Genomic DNA, 23,206 nt, shown 5'->3' on the forward strand with positions numbered 1-23,206 from the left:
CCCCCCCCCCCCCCCCCTTCCCCCTTCTATGCCTCTTTTCCCAATGCGCTGTTAAGCCATATAGCTTGAAATCCAGCAGACTCTCCCTACCTCATGTGGGAATCAATTCATATATTACTAATGAAAGAAATCTAACTCAGATATTATAGTGAATTCCAGTCTTACATATTTTCCTCAGTCCTCACTATAGTTCTAAATCTCGGTCCAAGTTTCAAGTTTCGATTGAAATTTCTCAGTTTTGAGTAGGATCAAATTAAAAACATTACTGGTTTTGCACATTTCGATAATTAATTTCAGTTTCAACCAATTTTGAGTCTTTTGATCAATTCACTTTTGACCATTTTGATCGACCCAAGATATGTCAAATCCCCCCCCCAAGTACCACATTTCAACCCATATGTGTTTTGAGCGGAATCAAAACCTGCCTCGAGATCGAAATTATTATCCTTGATTCTCATATTCTACAACCATTAATTTGGTGCAAATGCAAGCTCATCTAATGGCCAATAGCCCCCTTAGACAACATATCATGGAAGTATTATCCTCTTGAAGGTAAAATCAAAACCCAAATATGATATTGTAAAGGGCTGGATGTGGAGATTCAAAATGTAATCAAACCTAACATATGACATTTTTTTACTATTATGAATAGGAGAAATGGGAGAAATTGTCTGCTTGTTTCGGATTTTGAGTGTAATGTTAAATGGGTGAATCCAAACGACAAAGAGTCAGCGTCAGAGCTCTCAAGTCAAATGGCAAATATTAAAACTACTTCTTCCACATTATAGCACATATAGCCCCCCCCCCCCCCATGCCCTACATGAAATTCCAAACACCGCCACTGGCTCCTCTTTGTATTTTGCGTTAAAACTGTTGGGCATTTTCTCAACAACCAATGAAGAGTGAGGACCACCCACTCCCCTCCCCTCTAAAAGCTAAGAGCAAACCATTATCACCAGAACCGCAAAAATAAAACAAAATATTATATAAAAGATAGGAGAAGAGTTAGAGAGAGAAAGAGAAAACAAAAGTTATCTCATCAATCCTAGTTCTTCACATATCCCTCTCTCTTTTTCTTCTTCTTCTCTACCCGAACCAACCCAAACCCTCTCTGTTGTATATTTATTGTAATTACCAAATAAAGGTTGTCTATATGTTGGCACGTTGTTGCATAATCCCATATTTAAGAATAATGAATCTCCCCAAGAAACCTTGGGGGTTCTCTCTGTGGGGTAGGCTTCTATAGAAGACCAAGACAGTAAGTCTTGTCCTTCTTGTTTGTGTGTGTGTGTGAACATGGTATCAATGTGGCTGCAGATATGAGAGGCTTCGTGTCCATTCTAGTGTCTTCGCAGCAGCAGCAAGTTGTGTTATTCATCTACTTGCCTGGTTGCAGATAAGTTTCTCTTGTTTCATTTCTTTCCTCTCATATCATTGCTAGTACCACATCGGATGTTAGTAAAATTGTGTCACATTTGGTGAATAATCGTCTTAACTCTATCCTGTTGAATGCCTATCAGTCCATGTAGGATTTCCATCCGATATTTTGGCATATTCTTCTTACCTTGTACACTAGGATTCACATCCTATGTTACCTTGTATACCAAAATCCATATCACATGTGAATGATAAGTCATGGATGCATATCACATGTGAATGGTAAGTCTTGTGTTTTTAAACACTCTTTCATCAATCGAATATATAGAATACAAAAACCCTAAATCATGTTCTAGCATGGTATCGGAGCCACAAAATCTCCACCAAGCATAGCCGTCCTCCCCTCCATGGCCACCATTGAGGACACTCCCAGGGGCGACCAAGCAACAACTGCCCTCTCTATTTCTCCCTCTCCCTCCACGCTGCACTCCACCTCTATTCCTAATGCCCATCACTACCTCTCCACTAAACTCATCTCCAAGAATTTTTTACTCTGGAAAACCCAATGGGACTTCCTTAAAGGTCAAAATTTCCTTGGTTTCCTCGACGGCTCTAAACCCTGCCCATCCGATCCAAGCACTACTACAGCATGGCGTCAACAAGCTGCTCTCATTCGTAGTCTACTCATTGCTTCCCTCTCTGAGGAAGTTTTCCCTCTTGTCATTGGTAAGCCAACCAGTCAAGCCATATGGGACACTCTCACCACCGCCTACGCCTCGCATATACAACATGCGTTCTCTCACTTCACATGGTCCTTCAGGACCTTGTACACAAACCCAAGGAATCTGTGTCCTCTTTTCTTTAACGTGCAAAGTGCCTCTCTGATGAACTCATTGCAGCAAGTGAAGATCTGAAAATTGCTGAATTTAATATACATATTTCAAAGCCCTCCGCTCTGATCTCAGCAAGGTTATTCCCACTCCACTGGGTCGCTCTACCCTAGTTTATTGTGATGATATCCATGCCCTACTCCTCAGCCACGAGTTCCTTGTCAACTCATCCTTGAAGAAGCTTAAGTTCACTGACACTCCATCCAACGACTCCAACCCCTCTACCAACCAGGTAAGCAAAACCACCAAAGAAGGACTGGCCTATCTAACTTTCAATCCTCTGATCGTGGTTCTAATAGAGGTTGAGGAGGTCATAACTGCAATAGACGGGGTCGTGGGGGCCGTAACTCTCAACAAGGCCAAGGGCGCCTCTTCTGCACAATTGGTAACTTCACCAACCACGCCGTCGTTACCTACTATTACCGCCCACCCACCCACCCCTACCCCATCAACCTATCATGCCTATCCCTCTTCCATGACCGCCTACCCTCAGTGGCCCAACCCCCCTGGAATCCCCCTTCTACCTATCATACCCAGCCAAATCCCTACATACCCACCCCACCGCCCTCTACCTAGTACCCTGACACTAGAGCAATGCACGATGTTACCCCTGACCTCCAATCTCTCTCTACCCATGATACCTATTCTGGACAGGATCAGTTGCAGGTCAGTAATTGTAAGGGCCTCCCTATCGTTCATACTGGTTCCACTTCTCTCTCTTCCTTACTTCATAGATTCAATATTTCTAATGTTCTTCATGTCCTGTCTTTAAACAAATCCTTACTTTTTGTTCAGCGGTGTGATAATGATGTTCATTTTGAATTTCACCCCTCTTGTTTCTTTATCAAGGATCATAAAGGCGTACTCTACTTTCAGGTTCGAGTAATGGTGGTCTCTACACCCTTCCCATGTTGTTCCAATCACCGTCTGTCAATATTGTTGAATGTACAACGTTTGATGGATGGCATCAACGTCTCGGTTATCCCCACCATAGAGTTCTGCATCAGATTCTCTGCATCCATAAGCTTCCCTATGTTTCCAATAAAATTAGTCATCTTTGAATGGCTTGCCAACTTGTTAAAACCTATAGGCTTAGTTTAAAGGAAGCATTCACTCGTAGTTCTTTTCCTTTGGATTTGTTATTTACTGATGTATGGGGTCCCTCTCATTTTGTTTCTAGCAATGGTTTTCATTATTTTTTAATTTTTATTGATGACCATACCAATTACATATGGTACCCCCATGGTCACCAAGTCAAAGGTATTTTCAATTTTCCCAAATTTCAGACCATGGTTGAATGCCAATTTGAGCGCAAAATTAAATCCATCCAGTTTGATTGGGGTGGTGAGTTTCACTCCCTTCCCCAATATTTCTCAACCTTTGGAATCCAACATAACAGTGCCTATCCCCATAACCATGAACAAAAGGGTGTGATTGAAAGCTGCCACCGTCACATTATTGAGACCGGGTCAACCTTATTGGCTCAGGCCTCTGTACCACAACAATATTGGCACCACGTGTATAAGACCGTGGTATATCTCATTAATCGCATGCCCTCTTGTGTCAGAGCTTGTTCACAAGCCACCACCTAACTACTCCTTTTTGTGCACTTTTGGTTCTCATTGTTTTCCCTATCTTCGTCCTTATAACAACCACAAGATGCAATTTCGATCATCCCCCTATTTTTTTAAGGATACAGTCCATCCCACTTCAGTTACGTTGCATGGACATGCACACAAATTGCATGTACATTGCCCGTCATGTCCGTTTTGATGAGTCTATTATGCTTTTCAATCTCTAGCTCATCTGTTCTAGGCCTTGCTCCAACTACTCCACCGCCCTCTCCTTGGGCCTTCTCTCCTCTCTCTGTCCGCTTACACCCTATCCCTATTGATCCTATAACCCCTAGTCCACTCTTTCCCATCCCTCAAACACCACCTGCTACATCTCCCTCACCATTTCCATCTTCCTTTCCACCACGCTGCATTGTTCCCCTTTCCACACCATGCCCACAACCTCTCCATCAAACCCCTACTTCCCCACCACCACCCACCACCTCATCCACTCCATCCCATGCCACCCTCCAACCCACTCCATCCCCCAACCCACCACCGGCACCACCCTTACCTCTTACACGCTCCCACCTAATGACCCTCCGCCCTTTCCCTACCCCTCATCTTCACCTCTCCACATCCTCTACCACCATCTCTACCCCTGAACCCACTTGCTTCACCCAAGAAAAAAAGGATCCACAGTGGCGGGTTGCAATGGTAGACGAGTTCAATGCCCTTGTTCGCAATGGCACCTGGACATTAGTCCCCCCCTCCTAGTACTAATCTAGTTGGTTGTAAATGGGTGTATAGGATAAAGCGCAAGGCAGACGGCTCTATTGAGGGTTACAAGGCTCATCTGGTTGCAAAAGGCTTTCACCAACAACAAGGCATTGACTACACAGAGACATTCAGCCCTGTAGTCAAACCAACCACAATCAGGACCATCCTCTCTCTTGTTGTTACTCATGGGTGGCATGTCTGTTAGATCGACGTGCACAACGCCTTCCTCTATGGCTTTCTAACTGAGGAAGTGTATATGAGCCAGCCACCTGGTTTTCAGGATACCTCTCACCCTGATCATGTCTGTAAGCTTCAGTGCTCCTTGTATGGTCTAAAGCAGGCCCCTCGCACCTAATTCCATCTCCTGTCCCAGTTCCTCATTCAATCAGGCTTTCATACTTCTCAGACGGACCCCTCATTTTTTATTTTCTCTCTGGGGCAAGTTGTGACCTATGTTTTCATCTACGTTGATGATATTCTGGTCACTAGCGGCGCCTCCACTCATGTTGATGTTCTTCTTGGTCAGCTCTCTAAAGAGTTCTCCATTAAGGACCTTGGTCTGTTACACTACTTCTTTGGCGTTGAGGCTACTCCTCATAGCAAAGGTCGTCTCATATCCCAGTAGCGCTACATTAATGATCTTCTTCAACGTGCGAGTATGACGGATTGCAAGCCTGTTCTCACGTCAGTCGCTACATCCATCGGATTGTCTAACACGGGGGTTGTTCTCCTCTCCAATGCCACTCACTATAGAACAATTGTGGGTGCCCTCCAATACATTACCCTAACCAGGCCCAATGTATCATTTGTTATCAATCGTACCTGTCAATACATGCATTCACCCACTAAGTCGCATTGGGCTCTGGTTAAGCGTATCCTGCGCTATTTCAAGCACACATGCTCCCATGGCCTAATTATTGATCACTCTTTGCCCACTCAACTACAGGCATTCTCTGATGTTGATTGGCCTGGTGACTCCTCTGATCGAAAGTCCATAGGGGGTTATCCAATCTTCTATCATGATGCTCACACAAGCAGCGCCCAGTGGCTCAATCCTCCACAGAGGTTGAAGACAAGGCCTTGGCTAACACTATGGTTGAACTCACCTGGCTTCAGTCTCTCTTTCGTGAACTTGGCATCCCACTTCATCATCTCCTTATACTATGGTGTGACAACATTGACACCACTTACCTCTCGGCTAACCCAGTGTTCCATGCATGCACCAAACATGTGAAAATTGATATCCACTTTGTTTATGACAATGTGGCCAAGAAGGATCTCCAGGTTCAATGTATCTCCGCGGTTGATCAGATCATAGACATATTCACCAAAGGTCTCCCCCCAAAGCATTTTCAATTCCTTCGCAACAAGCTGAAAATTCGACCACTCGAATTGTCACCTTGAGGGGGTGTATTAGTCCATTTAGGATTTCCATTAGATATTCTGGCATATTCTTCTTACCTTGTACACTAGGATTCACATCCTATATTACCTTGTATACCAAAATCCATATCACATATGAATGGTAAGTCATGGATCCATATCACATGTGAATGGTAAGTCTTGTGTATTTAAACACTCTTTCATCAATGGAATATAAAGAATACAAAAACCCTAAATCATGTTCTAGTAATGCCCAAAGTTATTTGCCCTGGTCTAGGCTGGTATTGTTGCTCTTGCAGGTCTATTTAAGTTGGGTTATATTAATGGCCAAATAAAGGCCCGTGACTCTACCAATACAAAGTTGGCTAAGTGCCAAGACAGTAACAATCTTATTACATCTTGGCAATTTAATTCTATGGATCTACAGATTTATGAAATATTTGCATATTCTAAAACTACTAAGACACTCTATGATTCATTGAAAGATATGTATGGTCATGTAGACAATGTTTCACAAATTTTTGAGCTGCAACATCCTCACGCTCAAGCAGTGGAAATTTATGCTCAACGTGAAAAGCAAGATCGAATTTTTCAATTATCAACCAATATCAGACCAGCGTATGAAGATCTTAATTATTAGATTCTTATAAGTCCTTCTCTCCCTACCTTTGCCAATGTTTGTGCAATCATAAATAGAGAAGAAACTTAACAAAGTGTGATACACCATGACACCAAGATAGAGGGAGAAATGACGAAAAATTCTTCTAATACCACCAATACTAATAGTATTAATCAACAAACTGGTACTGGTGGTCGATCATCTTCTACAAGTACAAAGGAAAATCATGTACTTCTTGGAAACCTTTTCTTTGTGAGCATTATAGTCGGGACAGTCTTACTACGGACTGTCATCTAATGTAGCTCAAGCCAGTTCAACAGATTTTCATGTGTTTGTTGAAAAATTGCACATCAACGACATATTTCTCCATTATTTCCACCATAAATATTTGATTTGCAAGTCTCCCACAAAGCGAATTTTCAACCTGCCTAACTACATAATTTATATCTGATACCACTACTCTCAAATAGTGCAGACAAAAGTCTTTTTGATGATATCGAGATCATATATATATATATATATATTTGTTAAAAATTATTGGCAAGATTTTTCTAGCCGACAAAAATGATCAAATCACCAGTGAGAAGGCTCTTACCCGCAAAATGGATTTTTATTGCCAACAAAAGTGGGGTTTTACCTACAAAAACTAGCAGGGCACCCCCCCCATTGTATGTTAAAGTAGAGAGGGAGATAAAGAGAGAAAAGAAAAGAAAGAAAATATAGGGGGAAGAAAGAAACCTTCCCTGAAGGTTTTGCCCCAGCCACCAGAGCTCTACCTAGATTGTAGCAAAAGTGCCAAGGGTCCTCATAATTCAATATAAATAGGCCTTAAGGCTAATATAGGTAAGTATCCCTGATCTTTCCATTTCCATTTATTTTCTTATAAGCATTGCATGCCTTTATAATATCCATAGTAGCATCAATTAGTTATCAACTTATCATATTTACGCCCATTGTAATGCCTAAATTGCTTAGACATCTCTTTACACCATTATAATGCCTAAATTGCTATAAATAGTCTCTTTACTTATCTCATTTATGTTGCTATGTCACCTAAATTGCCATAAATAGAATCTCCATCTACCATATTTGTGCTGCTATATTGCCCAATTTGATAAACAAGATTTTCCCTTATCTCTTTTATGCTATTAAAATAACCATTTTACCATAGACAAGCATGGTTTCTAAAACCATTTTTTATATTCCATCGTAACACCGGCATCGATTTTCAAAATTACATAATCATCTATCCTAGCCTAGAGATTTCCCAAAAACATCTATTTACAAAACTAAGTCATAACATAAATCATCATGCAACCTATGGAATGACTAGATTACTTATATCATCAAAGCCTCAAAATCCCATAAAAGAATCTTTTTATGCGGAGACGACCTTAAATTCCTTAGAGAATTCAACAAACCTCCAATCGTCAAACAATTAGGTTGAAAAACTCTAACATAATAGAAACCATGCCTCGAGGGATTTCATGTCAAATGGGACATGCCTCCAGGATATAATGATAAAAGTAATTCTTACGTTTCCGGAATACCAATAAGGTATCTAGGTTTTTCTTTAGTTATATCTTTCATGATCATATCATGCATTTTACTTCTTTAAACAACAACAACAACAACAGAGCCTTGTCCCAACTAAATGGGGTCGTCTACATGGATTTGCAATAAACAAGTTTGCAAAGTAAAAATGAAAAAAATAAAGGAGGAAATAAAGGAAAAGGAAACAAAGAAACACCTACGGTGCATCCCACCAAAACATGATCAACAACATGTATCTTTGCACTCTAGACATCTCTATTAGATGTCATACTAGAATCTCGACTAAGAATCTACATGTCTTTCCCTACCAACTCTTCAATGGTCATTTTAGGCTTGCGCCTTTCTCTTCTAGTTCCCCTCATCTGGATTTGGTCATTTCTCCTTGCAAGAGCATTCAAAGGTGTACATTAAACATATTCAAATCACCTTAAGCAACATTCTCTGAGCTTGTCCTGAATTAGAGCAACTCCCAAATCAGCTCTAACCATTCATTCCTCACCCTAACCCTCCTAGTTTTGCTACACATCTATCTCAATATTCTCATCTCTGCTACACTCAACTTATCTATGTTACGCTTCTTGACAGCCCAACATTCCGCCTTATAAATCATTTTCGGTCTTATAACTATCCTATAGAATTTACATTTAAGCTTTAGGAGTATAAGATGATCACACAACACTCTAGAAGCACTTCTTCACTTTGTCCATCCTACTTTAATTCTGTGAGACACATCATCATCTATCTCACCCTCTTTGTTTATGATTGACCCTAAAACTCTGAAATGATCGCTTTAATCTCTCTCTCCTCAAGTTTCACCACATCGTTATCCATCATTGAGTGACTAAAGTTACATACCATTTACTCTATCTTAGTTCTACTTATCTTAAGACCCATAGATCCCAGGGTTGATCTCCATAACTCTAACATTTCGTTGATCTCTACCACTGTCTATATCATTAGCACAATATCATCAACGAAAAATTATACACCACGGAACCGCCCCTTGAATTTTCTTAGTTAAATCATCCATAATAAGCTTAAATAGATAACAACTTAACGCAGATCACTAATGTAACACAATAGAGATTGGGAACTCATTGCCTTGACCTCCCACGGTTCTTACCTTTCGTTGACTTAAAGCATTTTACTGCTTTAATACAAATCCTAAATTACATGATGACCTAATTCCTAATAAAGGTATTTAGGCAGATTGGGTTGCTATAAATATAGACCATCCCTCACCCCCATTCTTTTCCTCTTTATCTATATGTACACAACACACGCATGCACTTAAGCACATAAATAATTACCATAAGCAAGCAAGCAGATTAAACACAGTTTAAAAGGATAATTTAAATAAATAAAGACAGACAAACCATCGAGCAGCGATGGGTGTCTAACGACTTCCCAGAACATAACCTTGACCTTATCTGAAATGCCTAATTTAAAGACCAAATGCCTTTTCCACCCATTGAGTCTAACTATTTTTCTCCATAGAGAGAAGACTTCCCTATTTTGGGAAAGATATGTACGGGCCTTAAGAATTAATCCATGGTCGTGACTCGTGACTCCTATCCGATATATCTACAAATCTAAATATATGAAACATTGGACTTGTCTCCTTCCTAAAGTCGTTCACCTGCCCAAACAAGAGGTGTGCCATCACCACAATGATAAAAGGCAAGGATGTTCTAAGCAAATAGCAAACAACCTCATGAGCTGGGAAGAAATGATACAAAATTTCTGAGGCGACTTCGTAGTGAATAAAGATATTGTGAACTAACCATCAAGAGAAAAGAAGCGCTTTATCACATTCAAACTTTCTAAGATTTCTGTAAAAGTTTTAACAATAATAATAATAAAAAAACACTTCATATTTGTATTGAGAAGTCAAATGACGTCCACAAGGTAGAATTCCCACACAATTAGTCCTTCAAAATCTAAATATTTGCATTGACGGTAGTGTCAGATCTAATTAGAGTTTCTGAAGCAAGTGATGATGTCAAAAATGGCTTTCCACAAGGAAAATGGATAGGGTCCTATACTGAATTTTGTAGCCAATAGAACTCAATGGATACCTGTTTACGAGCAAAGGGGGAAAAGGAAATCTAAAGGAATTTGTATTCCAATTTCCCTTTCTTAATCATCTTTTGGTTTCCCTTCCCTTCTCAATTGAAAATAGTTCCTTTGAATTTCCTTGAATCAGTTCCAACTTCTCCACTACATATACAGCCATTTGTAGTACAGAAAGCAAAACAAAGTAAGCTTTAGCTAAGTTAGAATCCATAAGTAGTATAATAAATCTCCAATTGTATGGCTTCATTTAGTTGTTTATTTAATTTTGGCCCAACTTGCAGAACTTTCTAGATAAACTATTAATAAGATTCCTAAAAAGACTTGGATCTAGTATTCCTTTCAAAAGTAAGTTACAAGAATTCGTAAAACTTCTTCCCCATAAGAAGAAGAAGATCATGCCTATTATTCCTGAATTTAGTCTTAAAAGGAGAAACATATTGAACATATTCCAATGTACAATGACACTTTAAAGTATCCATGCACTCAGCTTCCTTCAAAAAAAACTAAGCAAAATAACTTAATAGTGTAAACACTTTAGGGGAGAGAGTTTTTTTTTTTTGTGTGTGTGGAGGCTAAGGGGGTGAGTATCAGTGGAGATATTTTATATCTACCACTTTATCTTTTGCCACACATGCAGTCCGATTGTGTTAGGACTCAATCCCATCTTCACCTAACTTGTAGGATTCACTCTCCTATCTTGTAAGTGTCACATATAATATTAAACTTTGCTACCATATAAGACTTATCACATGTGATATTAGTTACCTACTCAACCATTGCTAAGATCTTATTCTATGTATATCCAGAGAGAGTTAGAGTTTCCAATCATGGGGTCCTATCTCTATAAGTAGGAACTTGATTGTAATCATCCAACTTAAGTAATCTAATACAATACAAACTCTCGACATGGTATCAAGGGCCACAAGCTCCTACAAGCCTCACTTCTAAAACCTTTTTTTTTTTCACTTTCTTTTCTCTCCTCTCCCTCTCAGTGTGTGGCCTCTTCCACTCCTCAATGGCTGACCCCTCCTCCATCGTTCCTGCATCTCAGCATTCTCCTTCTCCTTCTCCTCCCAATCACTCAATTACTCTCTCTCTCTCTCTCTCTCTCTCTCAAACTCTCCTCTAAAACCATGTCTATTGGAAGACCCATTTGTCTCATATCTCACCAGTCGATGTCTCTACGATTATGCTACTGGTGACCTCCGTTTACCTTAGGATACTAATAAATCAAAAGCTTGGCATAAACAAGAGGGCGCTATCATAAGTGTACTCATCGCCTCCCTCTCTAAGAAGGTTCTGCCACTCGCAGTCGGATGGACCACCAGCAAAGAGATCTAGGATGCACTTCATGACACTTCAACTTCCTTTAACAATAAGGATTTTGCTCCTTAATGTCTCTTTCAAAATCTGGCTCATGTCAAACGAGACGATCACTCATTCTTGCATCAAGCCAAGTCTCTGCCTAATGAACTATCTGCTACTGGTAAGCCTCTCCCACTAAAAGACTGCAATAGCCATATTTTTCTCTCTCTTTATTCGAACTATCAAGATCTTGCCTCCATCATTATGGTAAGACCTAATCTGGTCTCCCACAATGAGTTACATGATCTTCTCATGAGTCACGAGGGTCTCCTTTAATCTCACTGTGCGGTCATTGATCCCTTTGCCAATGCCCCTGTTAACCTATCACATTAGGCGTAGCAATGGCACCTCTAAGGGCTCAGGCACGGTTGTGCTAGTGGCTTTTGCCACTCTAATGCTTTGCTCATAGCCCCTGTACCATCTGTGGTCACACTAATCATCAGACCGTCACCTATTAGTAATGCACACAAAGCATAGGTAACCCTTCTAAGCCTCCATTACTACCTAATCCCTCCCCCAACACCAACTATCAGTGCCAAAGCCACCCCCCACTCCTATCATGCTGAAATATATGGCCACCCCTAGCCACCCTCATCATCTATGCCTACAGCCCCCCCTCCCCTCTTACCCACATCAATCCTTCACCACTTCTTGGATCCCAGACACTGGTAATACTCATCATGCCACCCCTCACTTCCTTCTCCTCTTATGAACCATACACAAGTAACAACCAACTGCATGTTGGCAATAGTACGGGTCTCCCTATCTCTCACACTGGTATTGTCACTCTTGTCTCTCCCTCTCATTCTTTCAATCTTTCTAATGTATTACATAAGGTGTCAAAAAATCCCGTCTAGCCCAACCCACCCTAGCTTGCATAAGCCTAGTCAGAGCCAAGGTTGTGTTTCAACTCATAGGACAGTCTTGGGTTGGAATTTTCAGGCCCCATGCAAGGCCAGACTGGGCTTGGGTTGAGCCATGCCCGACCAAACCCAAACCTATGCATATAAATATATTATATGACTACATTAACATGTAAAATGTATATTTTTTTAAATATCTCCATTCACGTGTATCTTTACCTCCATTAACATCTTTTATAATCATACCATTCAAGTGTATCTTTACTTTTTCTTTTTTAATATAAATTGATGGCTTTCAAAATTTGAGAAGGAGTGGCTTAATGGTCTCTCTCTCTCTCATCCAAATGATAATATACAGGGGCTGCCATATTTAATTAGGGCCAACTCAGCCCCGCCCAGCTCAATCAGGATCAATAAGGGTCGCACTAGGTTAGGTTGAGCCTGACAGGGCTGGGCCTGGGCTAAGTTAAGAGACGTTAGGGTTGGATTGAGATTTTAAGAAACTCAGCCCAATCCAGACCATTTACACCCCTAGTATTATATGTTCCCTTATCACACCCTACCTTATCTAGCAAAGGTATGTGGCACCGGACACCTTACCGTATCCAATCAGCCTGAGTCTTCAGGATCACAAAGGTAAGAACTGATTAGCCACAAACACCACAAGAACTAAAATCATGTAAATAACATGTTCAGTTATAACTCCAGTGTCCACCACATGATAAAGATTATATATTACATGCCAAAAGTGATTCACAATCCATCTCCAAGATATTTACTTATTGATTAGGCCATCAGAGTATAAATTACAGTAGTTAGAATATTTACACAAAAATAACCAAAGAAGAGTCCTTTGTCACTCAGTAAACCCAACCTCCAAAGGTACAATCATCACACCCATAGTTGGGTATGTGCTCTATCTCAATCTCTGGGATACTGGCCAAAATGTCCAAGACCATTCCCAAAGGATCAACACTGGTAACTAGTAGTATACTGGTCTCACCATCTAAAAGAATGTAAATAAATGGGGTGGTGGGGGTAGGCAAGTAAACACAATATCAATGATGCAATGCATGCTCCATACCTTATATGATGCTCATGGATTCATTTAACTACACTACTTCCTAGTCTATTACTAAATCTATAGAAGTGGTATAGTGCTACATAGTGTAAGTGGTATCCCCTCACCAGTATGTCGAGCTCCAAATATACAAGCTAGTTGTAGGTAGGAGTCAGCCAGTCTCAAAAAGAACCTCGGCCCCCCGGCCAACCCCTAGGTTCGTAACCCCGGCACTCAAGTATACAGTATGTTGTACCCTGCTATAATTTTGTCTCAAAGTATAATACGTTGTACCCCAAAAGTGTATTACTAATCAGGCAATCACATAATGGGATTAGTCAGTACCTTACCCCTACTGACAAAGGGTTGTAGCACTTGGAATGTGATATATCCTAGCCCACAAACCTTCTATATGATGCTTTTCAATCATCAACCATACACACAAAGCAAACATCGGGCACACATTTGTCCTCTCTTACCTATCTTATCTTCATATTTCCCAGTTCCACAATGTTTCAAGTACACTATTCCACAATACTAATAACAGATAAATATAATGCAATAGATCACTATACATGAGTGACAAGCATAAACTAAAATAAAAGAAACTATAGAATAAAATCAACAGCCACTCACCTTGTTAGCTGAAATCACTCGTGCGGTAAATTTCCAAAATCAAAGTTGTGGCCTCATCGATGCTTTAGGCTCCCAGGTGCATGATGTTTTTATATTAATACATAAGACATAACAATTTTAAGCCTACACACTCCTAAAATCCCTTTTTATAGTTGGGCTTTCCATATAATGTCCCCCCCCCTCTCTGAGTACTACTTACTATAGGGGCATGGAACTAAATTCCATATGGACAGAACCCACATACGGTAGAGTACTCACAGCCACAACAGTAGACAATTAGGGTTCTGGGACCCCCACCAGCAGGTCAGCCTTGCAACCATAGGTCAGCAGCTCGCACTTGCCGATCCCTATTTCTATAAAAAATTTAATTTTTCCAGTGTTGTTTCTGTGCACATCAGGTTTTAAATTGGGTTCCAATTTGTGGCCTGATGCTCTGCCCAAATACAGTGGGTCTTGTGGGTGTGTATAGGTTTCCTACTGACCCAATTAGGACCTACTTTTACAAACCCTAGGCCAGTACACCCAATTCCTACGGAAATTCAAAATTTGACATGAACAGAGTGAAATTTGAAAAATTGAACTCTTTTCCCTAAAAATTGATCACCTAATTAGGGTTGAATTGGTAGGTTTACAATAACAGAATTGGTATTTAAACCTTATTCAAGCCTACAACAGGTTTCAGGGAAGAATTCAATGCAATTCTTCTACAGTCCCAATTCTGAATTTTAAATAAAAATTTTCCTATAGAGTTTTTGCAAAATTCATTTCTTAATTAGCCCTATCCCAATTTTGTTTGCATAGAATTTGCCTTGGATAGTGAAAATCCCATGTTTCAAGGGTTTGCGGGGATGGATTTCATGCAAACAAAGTCCCTGAACCATAATGAATTTAGGGTTTCCTCTACAGGGTAGCAATTCTTCTCTTAGGGACTTGATTACAGTTCCTAATTTGTTAAAACCCCTAACCCTAACTAGCAACTCAACTTAATCCAACTAAAGTTTACAACTATACATGGCAGTATTGCTTACCTGAGTGTAGAACTATCCAATAGCAGCCTTAGGTGCACAAGATCCCTTTCAATTTTTCTTCTCCTTCTTGTTTTCCTTACAGTTTAGCAGAAGAAAATCGATTAAGGGGCAGTAATTCTGCTGTCCTAATGCTTATATAGTCCAGCCAAAATAGACCTAAGGGTCTGTTTGGCTAGGATCCTTAAAAAGAACCTATTATATTAAAGTCTTGTAACTTCACCTCCCACTGATGTAAAATCAGGGTTAGATTCCTCAAATAGGCCCTTATACATAGAGTAAATATGAGGAACAGTGCTACAAAGGAGTGGGCTTCACACAGACAAATGGTAGATTTTTGGCTATGGTCATCTCCACCAGACAGCCGGTTAGGACCTGCCAATGGCTGCTGTCCAGCCCAAAAATTGGGTGTATTCTCCTATTCTAGTACATAGTGCAATCTAAACTGAGATATTTCCTCTTTACCCATATTTTCCAGGAAAATTTTCTTGTGATGTTGGCTGGCTGAATCGACAGGTTGGGTCATCCCTGCCTTCTAAACATTCTACCACTGCCAACCATCCCAATGTAGCCTTCCTCTCTTCCAATTCTTTCCCTGAAGATATAAAAAGTGTTAGAATGAACCAATGTATCACATCCCTCTCCTACTTGTCATCTCTTGTTTGCCCAGCAATTTTGTCATGATAATAGTGTTTATTTGGAGTTTCACTCTTCTTGCTTTCTTGTGAAGGATCTGGTGTCAAGCAAACCCTCCTTACCGGACCGAGTAACAATGGGCTTTATTCCGTGTCACCTTCTTTCTTTGTCAATCTTATTGCTATAACCTCCTACACTCGCTCCATCATCACTTGTTCATTCTCATAATCATGTTCTTCGCCTTCTGCTTCATAGTCAACGTCTTCTGAAGGCTCCTTCTCTATGTCCAACCTTTCAAATGGGCAATGCAGGTCATCTCCACCTTCGTGAAACTAGTACTCAAAGTTCTTTCTATTAGATTTAATTTTTAGTGATGTATGGAATCCCCACCCCGTTGTTTCTTCCACTGGGAATGGTTACTTTGTTATCTTTGTGGCTGATTTTAGAAAATTTATTTGGTTTACTCCTTTGAAATTTAGGTTTGATGTTTTATTTGCATTTTGTACTTTTCAGGCCTTGGTGGAAAGACAGTTTTCATGCTCCATTAAAGCCATTCAAATTGATGAGGGGGAATATTGTTCCCTCCCCTAGCATTTTTCCAAGCTAGGTATTCAACATAGTCTATCTTGTCCTCACACTCATGAGTAACAGGGGACAGTGGAACGCTATAACAGGCATACTGTAAAGACGGGAATCACCCTCTACCTCACGCCTCTATTCCCTCGGCTTATTAGGATTATGCCTTTAAAATGGCGGTCTACCTTACTAACCATATGCCCTCCCCTATCATTGTGAATAAGTCCCCTCATCAATTGGTCACAAATAAAGTTCTTGATTACTTATTCCTTAAGGTATTTGGTTCTCTCTGATATCTTTGGCTTCGTCCCTACAATCACCACACGGTTGACCCTAGGTCTAGTCCTTTTATCTTTCTAAAGTACAGTCCCTCTAGTACTGGTTTCTGGTATATGGACTTATCTCCCACCATGTCCAGTTTGATGAAACCTCTCTCCTATGTCATAATAAACAACTCACATCTCAGCGAAACCCCTCTCCCACACAATCTGACCCATTAGGTCTAGCTCCAAATAGTCCACCATCACTTCCCCTCCCTCTATCACCTCCCACACCACCAAGTCCCCTATTAAGACCACAGTCCACCCCACCATCACCCGCCCCACTGACTTATCCCCAAGTTCTCCCTCTCCTCCTCCCTTCCCTTCCCTGACCGCCCAATCTAATGAATCCCATCCTTACATCCCATCCACACCCATTCTGACCTTTTTGTTCATCCTCTATCCCTCCCCTCTAGGCCAACATAGCTTTCCCAACCCCTACCTCCTTCATTGAATCCACATGTTTTCTTAGGCTCATAAGGATCCCCACTAGCAGTCTGCTATGGCTGATGAATTTAATGCTTTATTACGTAATGGTACTCGATCTCTTATACCCTACGGTGCCTCTATGAACCTAGTTGCCTGCAAGTGGGTCTATCGCATCAAGCGCAAAGTAGATGGCTCTTTTGAGCGTTACAAGGCCTGATTGGTGTCAAAGGGGTTCCATCAATAACTAGATCTGGATTACTATGAGACTTTTAGCTCCGTCATCAAGCCCACTACTATTCGCTTTGTTCTTTCTTAGCAATCTCCAAAGTCTGGGAATTTCAGAAACTTGATGTTCGAAATGTCTTCCTTCATGGCATCCTGACATAGGATATTATGGCTCAACTATAGGGTTTCGCAAATAGCTTGCACCCCTATCATGTTTGTCACCTCCGTAAAACCCTATATGATCTTAAGCAGGCCCTTAGGACTTGGTTCCATATGCTATTTGAGTTCATTATTCACTCTAGTTTATTGTCCTTCCAAACCGACACTTCACTTTTTATTTTTATGAATGAATCTTGGTATTACTACTTATGTTCTCATTTATGTGGATGATATTTTAATCATAGGGAATCTACCTTCTCACATCACCAACCTTTTCCACTAATTGGCTACTTTGGTCGCCTAGGCTTCTTTCTCGGTGTTGAGAGTCTATATCAATCTGATGGAGTGGTCTTATCTCAATCATAGTATATCACTAATCTCTTCCAATGTGCAGGCATGACCGATTGTAATCTTGTTAATACCCCTATGTCCACCACATATGCAACCTCCTCTATAGGGAGTGCCCTCTTCTCTGATCCTACCAAGTGTTTCTCTATGGTTAGTACCCTCCAGTACATTGCTCTTACCAGACCATATGTGGCTTATTCTGTCAACCATATCCCTGTCAATTTATGCATGCCCCATCGGACAATCACTAGACAATGGTCAAATGAATTCTCCGCTATCTTAAATCTAGTCGCGATCAAGGGTTGTTTATCTCTAGGTCAATTCCCTCCAATTGCATGCATTCTCTGGTGTAGATTGGGTTAGTGACAGTCAAGATCGCAAGTGTACTAGTGGGTATGCCATTTATATGGGTCTTAATCTTATTTCTTGGGCCTCCAAGAAGCAAAGACAGTGGCCCATTCTTCAATCGAGTCTAAATAAAAATCCATGGCTAATTCTTGTGTGGAATTAACTTGGATGTGTTCTTTATTTGGTGAGCTTGGCATTTCCATCTTGGCTACTCCTACTTTATGGTGTGATAATATCGGAGTCACTTATCTCTCTGCCAACCCGGTATTTCATGGTCGAACCAAGCATGTTGAAATCAATTTCCACTTTGTTCGTGACAAGGTCGCATCGCGTGAGAATTACAAGTCTAGTTCATCTCTACCGGGGATTAAATTACCGACATTTTCTAAAAGGCTCTAAGGACGACATGTTTTTCTTCTTTATAGGACAAGTTGTGAATTTGAGGCCTCAAATCCCCACCTTAAGGGGGTGTATCAGTGGAGATATTCTCTCCTACTTTATCTCTTGCGACACAGGCAATCCGATTGCATTAGGACTCAATCTCATCATCACCTAATTTGTAGGAGTCACTCTCCTATCTTGTAGGTGTGACATATTATGATATTAAACTCTTATCATAGAAGACTTATCACATGTGATATTAGTTACTACTCAACCACTGCTAAGATCTTATTCTATGTACATCCAGATAGAGAGAGAGAGAGAGTTTCCAATTATATGGATTCATGTATCTTTATAAGTAGGAACTTGATTGTCATCTTCCAACTTAAGTAATGCAATACAATTCACATCTCAATGGTAAGAATCCTTGGAGAGCGGGAAATGAAATACAACTAAGACCTTCTAGTATTTGGCTTGTAGAACTTAATTTGGATTTCTTGGGTAAGAACCTAGTTAGAAAGGTAACCTTTTTTTTTTTTTTTTTTTTTTTGCATTAATTCAGAAAAGAATATATTAAAAGGGCAAGAGAGCCCTACCCACTTGCATAGCGATTGCTCCAGCGTGTGGACCAATGGAAGGCTTTCTTTTTCCCATATTGAAAACAATAATAATTGATGCACAAAGATATCTAGGTATTCTTGGAAACAGTAAAATATTATGAACTTCAAAATCTACTTTCGGCAATGCATTAGTAGAAATCAAGATACTAAATTTTGACTAAAGGGTCCACCTTAAGCATGGCCATTAACAGACACCACTAGGAAAAACTAGACATAAGAAAAAAGAAGTCCACTATTGACAGTAATTCAATTAGAAAAATGATAAAAAAACCTCTCCTTGATGAAGTCCCAGCCAAGCTCATTGTTAGCAAATCTAGGACTCAAATCCAAGAAAAGGAAGCCTGAAGCATTGCACTTTTCTTTGGTAGACAACCCACTGCCAAAATTACCTCTTTATAATCGTGAGAGATCTACTAAGAGATTGAATCCAGATAAGACTTATAGTGCTTTCATTTTTTACGAAATTTTCATGGAACAGAATTGTTTATAATACTAGCCATCGCTACAGAAGAATTAGTTTCAATCCACAAACTACGAATGTTTTGCTTCTAGCCAAATTCATACCAATGAAGAAGGTTGTTAGTTCAGCAAAAATACTCTTAGAAAGGTACATGCATGCCTTTCTTCACCTTAACAGCGGAGAACTACAAACTTCCATAGAAAGTGAACTTTTCAAATTATAATCTCTCTCTCTCTCTCAAAAATAAAAAATACAAAAATACAAAAGGATTAGAATCTGCAGAATTGGCCAATTTCACTATCTGATTTTCAAAAACCTTTTAGAATTGACTATGAATACACTTAGATCTTCCTTTCTTTCATTAAAAAAAAAAAATCTATGAAACTTAATTTTTGTTGCTAAATCAATAAGCCTTTGAAATAAAGAAATTCAAAAAAAAAAATAAAAGAAATAAATGAAGCTTAACTTTGTTGCGAGATCAATAGGACTTTGGAATCAAAAACTTTAAAAAATAAACTATTTATGAAAATCTTTACTACTTTCCTGTAACATTTTATAGGGTTTTGGCTGATCCCAACTGATTTTGATCCTAATTCAATTCAAATCGATATCAATGGAAACCATTCCCATGCCAATTCCATATTTTTAAACCTCCAGCTTTACATTACTCATTCCCAAAGTGTATGTTAAAATATATTCCATCATATATTTTAGTAAACTGGGATGATAAAAGTGCGAATGGATAATCCAAACCAAGAATTTACTTTTGGGTTCATCATAAAAGTGCATCCGATTGCATTTTTTCCCTTGTAATGAAAATCAATTTACATCTAATATTCGATTGCATGATAGTAATTGCAATTACTAGCTCAAAGTTAATCGCCAATTTTCTACCACCAAACTGATCATATTCCCCTACCCACAACAAAACCAAAAATAAATTAAAATAAATAAATAAATAAACTTTTCATATTCATATAATTGAAGATAATTCAGTAAGTGAAGGTTAATACACAGTAAGGAGATAAGCTTTACCCAAAGAAAAAAAAATCGATATGCTAAATAAGTCTCTTTTTAGTCATTAAAAAAATAAATAAATAAGTAAAGTTGGTTGGATGGTTTCTATCATAAAATCGGTTGGCCGTCTAGAAGAGATCCACATGTTGACCATATCACCTTCTACTATTGACGTGGGTCACATTATGCCAAAATTTCAAAAGCAGATTTTTTTTTTTTTTTTAGCCGAAGGATAAATAAAATGTAGCCTTCTTCTACTAGATAATTTTAAACTACCTACAAACAATGGCAGACACTCCAAAAAAATTCTATAACATGTCTATAAGATACATACATATATATATATATATATATTATTACTATTAAAAAATACATACTTCTGGCTTTGGTATACTTTTTCAAAAAGACAAAAAGAACCATCAACCTTTACATAAAAAAACTTTCCAATGGACCAAAAAACCCCTCAAAATGGAAGAGAAAAATAATAATAATAATAATAATAATAATAATAATAATAATAATAATAATAATAATAATAATAAGTGGAGTAGAAAGGGGGAGTTAATTATTAAGTATTAAAAGGGAAGGAAAAATTCTTAATAATTAGGAATCATGGCCTCAAAAAGAGGAAGGTGGAGGTAATTGGGAATTTTATTTTAAATAAATCCCTAATAATTATGAATTAAATCTTGGGCACATAATAACACACAAAAGGACCCTCAAAATTGAAGAGAATAATAATAATAATAATAATAATAATAATAATAATAATAATAATAATAATAATAATAATAATAAAATGTGGAGAAAAAAGAGGGAACTAATAATTAAGTATTAAAAGAGGAAAAAAATTCTTAATAATTAGGAATCGTGGGCACAAAAAGGGGAAGGTGGAGGTAATTGGGGATTTTATTTTAAATAAATCCCTAATAATTATGAATTAAATCTTGGATACATAAGAACATACAAAAGGTGGAGGTTAAAAAAATCCTTAATAATTAGGAATCAGATCGTAAGAGTATTATTTGGAGATGGAGAAATAATAGGGAGGGTTAAAAGGAAATAAATAAATCCTTAATCCCTCTTGCATCATACTATACTATACTATACTATACTATACTATACTATACTATACTATACTATACTTACTACTATTAAAAAGTACGTACTCTTGGCTTTGGTATACTTTTCAAAAAGACAAAAAGAACCATCAACCTCTACATAAAAACTTTCCAATGGACCAAAAAACCCCTCGAAATGGAAGAGACAAAAATAATATAAGAAAAAAGTGGAGCAGAAAGGGGGAATTAATTAATAAGTATTAAAAGAGAAGAAAAAATTCTTAATAATTAGGAATCAAGGCCTCAAAAAGAGGAAGGTGGAGGTAATTGCGCACATAATAACACACAAAAGGACCCTCGAAATGGAAGAGATAAATAATAATAATAATAATAATAATAATAATAATAATAAAATGTGGAGCAAAAAGGGGGAACTAATAATTAAATATTAAAATAGGAGAAAAAAATTCTTAATAATTAGGAATCTTGGGCACAAAAAGGGGAAGGTGGGGGTGGGATTTTATTTTAAATAAATCCCTAATAATTAAGAATTAAATCTTGGGCAAATAATAACACACAAAAGGTGGAGGTTAAAAAAAAAAAATCCCTAATAATTAGGAATCATTAGAGTATTATTTGGATATGGAGAAATAATAGGGAGGTTTAAAAGGAAATAAATAAATCACTTAATGTCTTTCTTTTAGTGAAGATTACCATCTTAAATTAAGGAGAGTAATGGGTCCCACCACCATGCCCATGTCCTTGTGACTTGTATCTTATTCCATTACCCATTTTTTGACAGTAATGAAAGCCTTAATCTCTCTTGCCATGTGACCTCGTAGTTACCCCTCATATCAATGGCGTTTCGTTCTGTGCTTTATTTTTGAAGATATTTTATTATTACTTTTTTCTATGAAAACTAAATATTTAATTTCCATGTTAACGTTAGTAGAAAAAGTGCAAATATATGATTTTAATTTGTCCCTTGATTTGTTATTATTATAACCATAAACCAATCTCATCTATTTCTATCTATTTTTGTTTTCCTTAATTGTAATTACCGAAAATTTTCAAATATTAAATGCAGAAGAGGAATCTTAAACGGAGAAAACGAAAAGTTTTGCAGATACCAGAGCTCCCTCCCTTCCTCCCTTCCTTGCAGCCCTTGACTATATATATAAAAAAGAAGACAAAAGAGCAACTACAGATTCACTAACACAAAGCTTCTCAATTTCAAATACTTCACATCAGAGAGAATCTACATACAAGGTCATACTTTACTCTTTACTTATCTATTTTTTCTGGAATCTCTTCTGTATTTTTTTTTTTTTTTTCTTGAAATCTAAACATAGCATTTGAGGAAACAATTAAAAAAGAAAAAAGGCAAGAGAATGCTAACCGATTATGTGATTACTACACTAGCATATGGATCAACGAGAGAGTAA

This window comes from Macadamia integrifolia, chromosome 9, assembly GCF_013358625.1.
Source record: "Macadamia integrifolia cultivar HAES 741 chromosome 9, SCU_Mint_v3, whole genome shotgun sequence".
Lineage (NCBI taxonomy): Eukaryota > Viridiplantae > Streptophyta > Magnoliopsida > Proteales > Proteaceae > Macadamia > Macadamia integrifolia.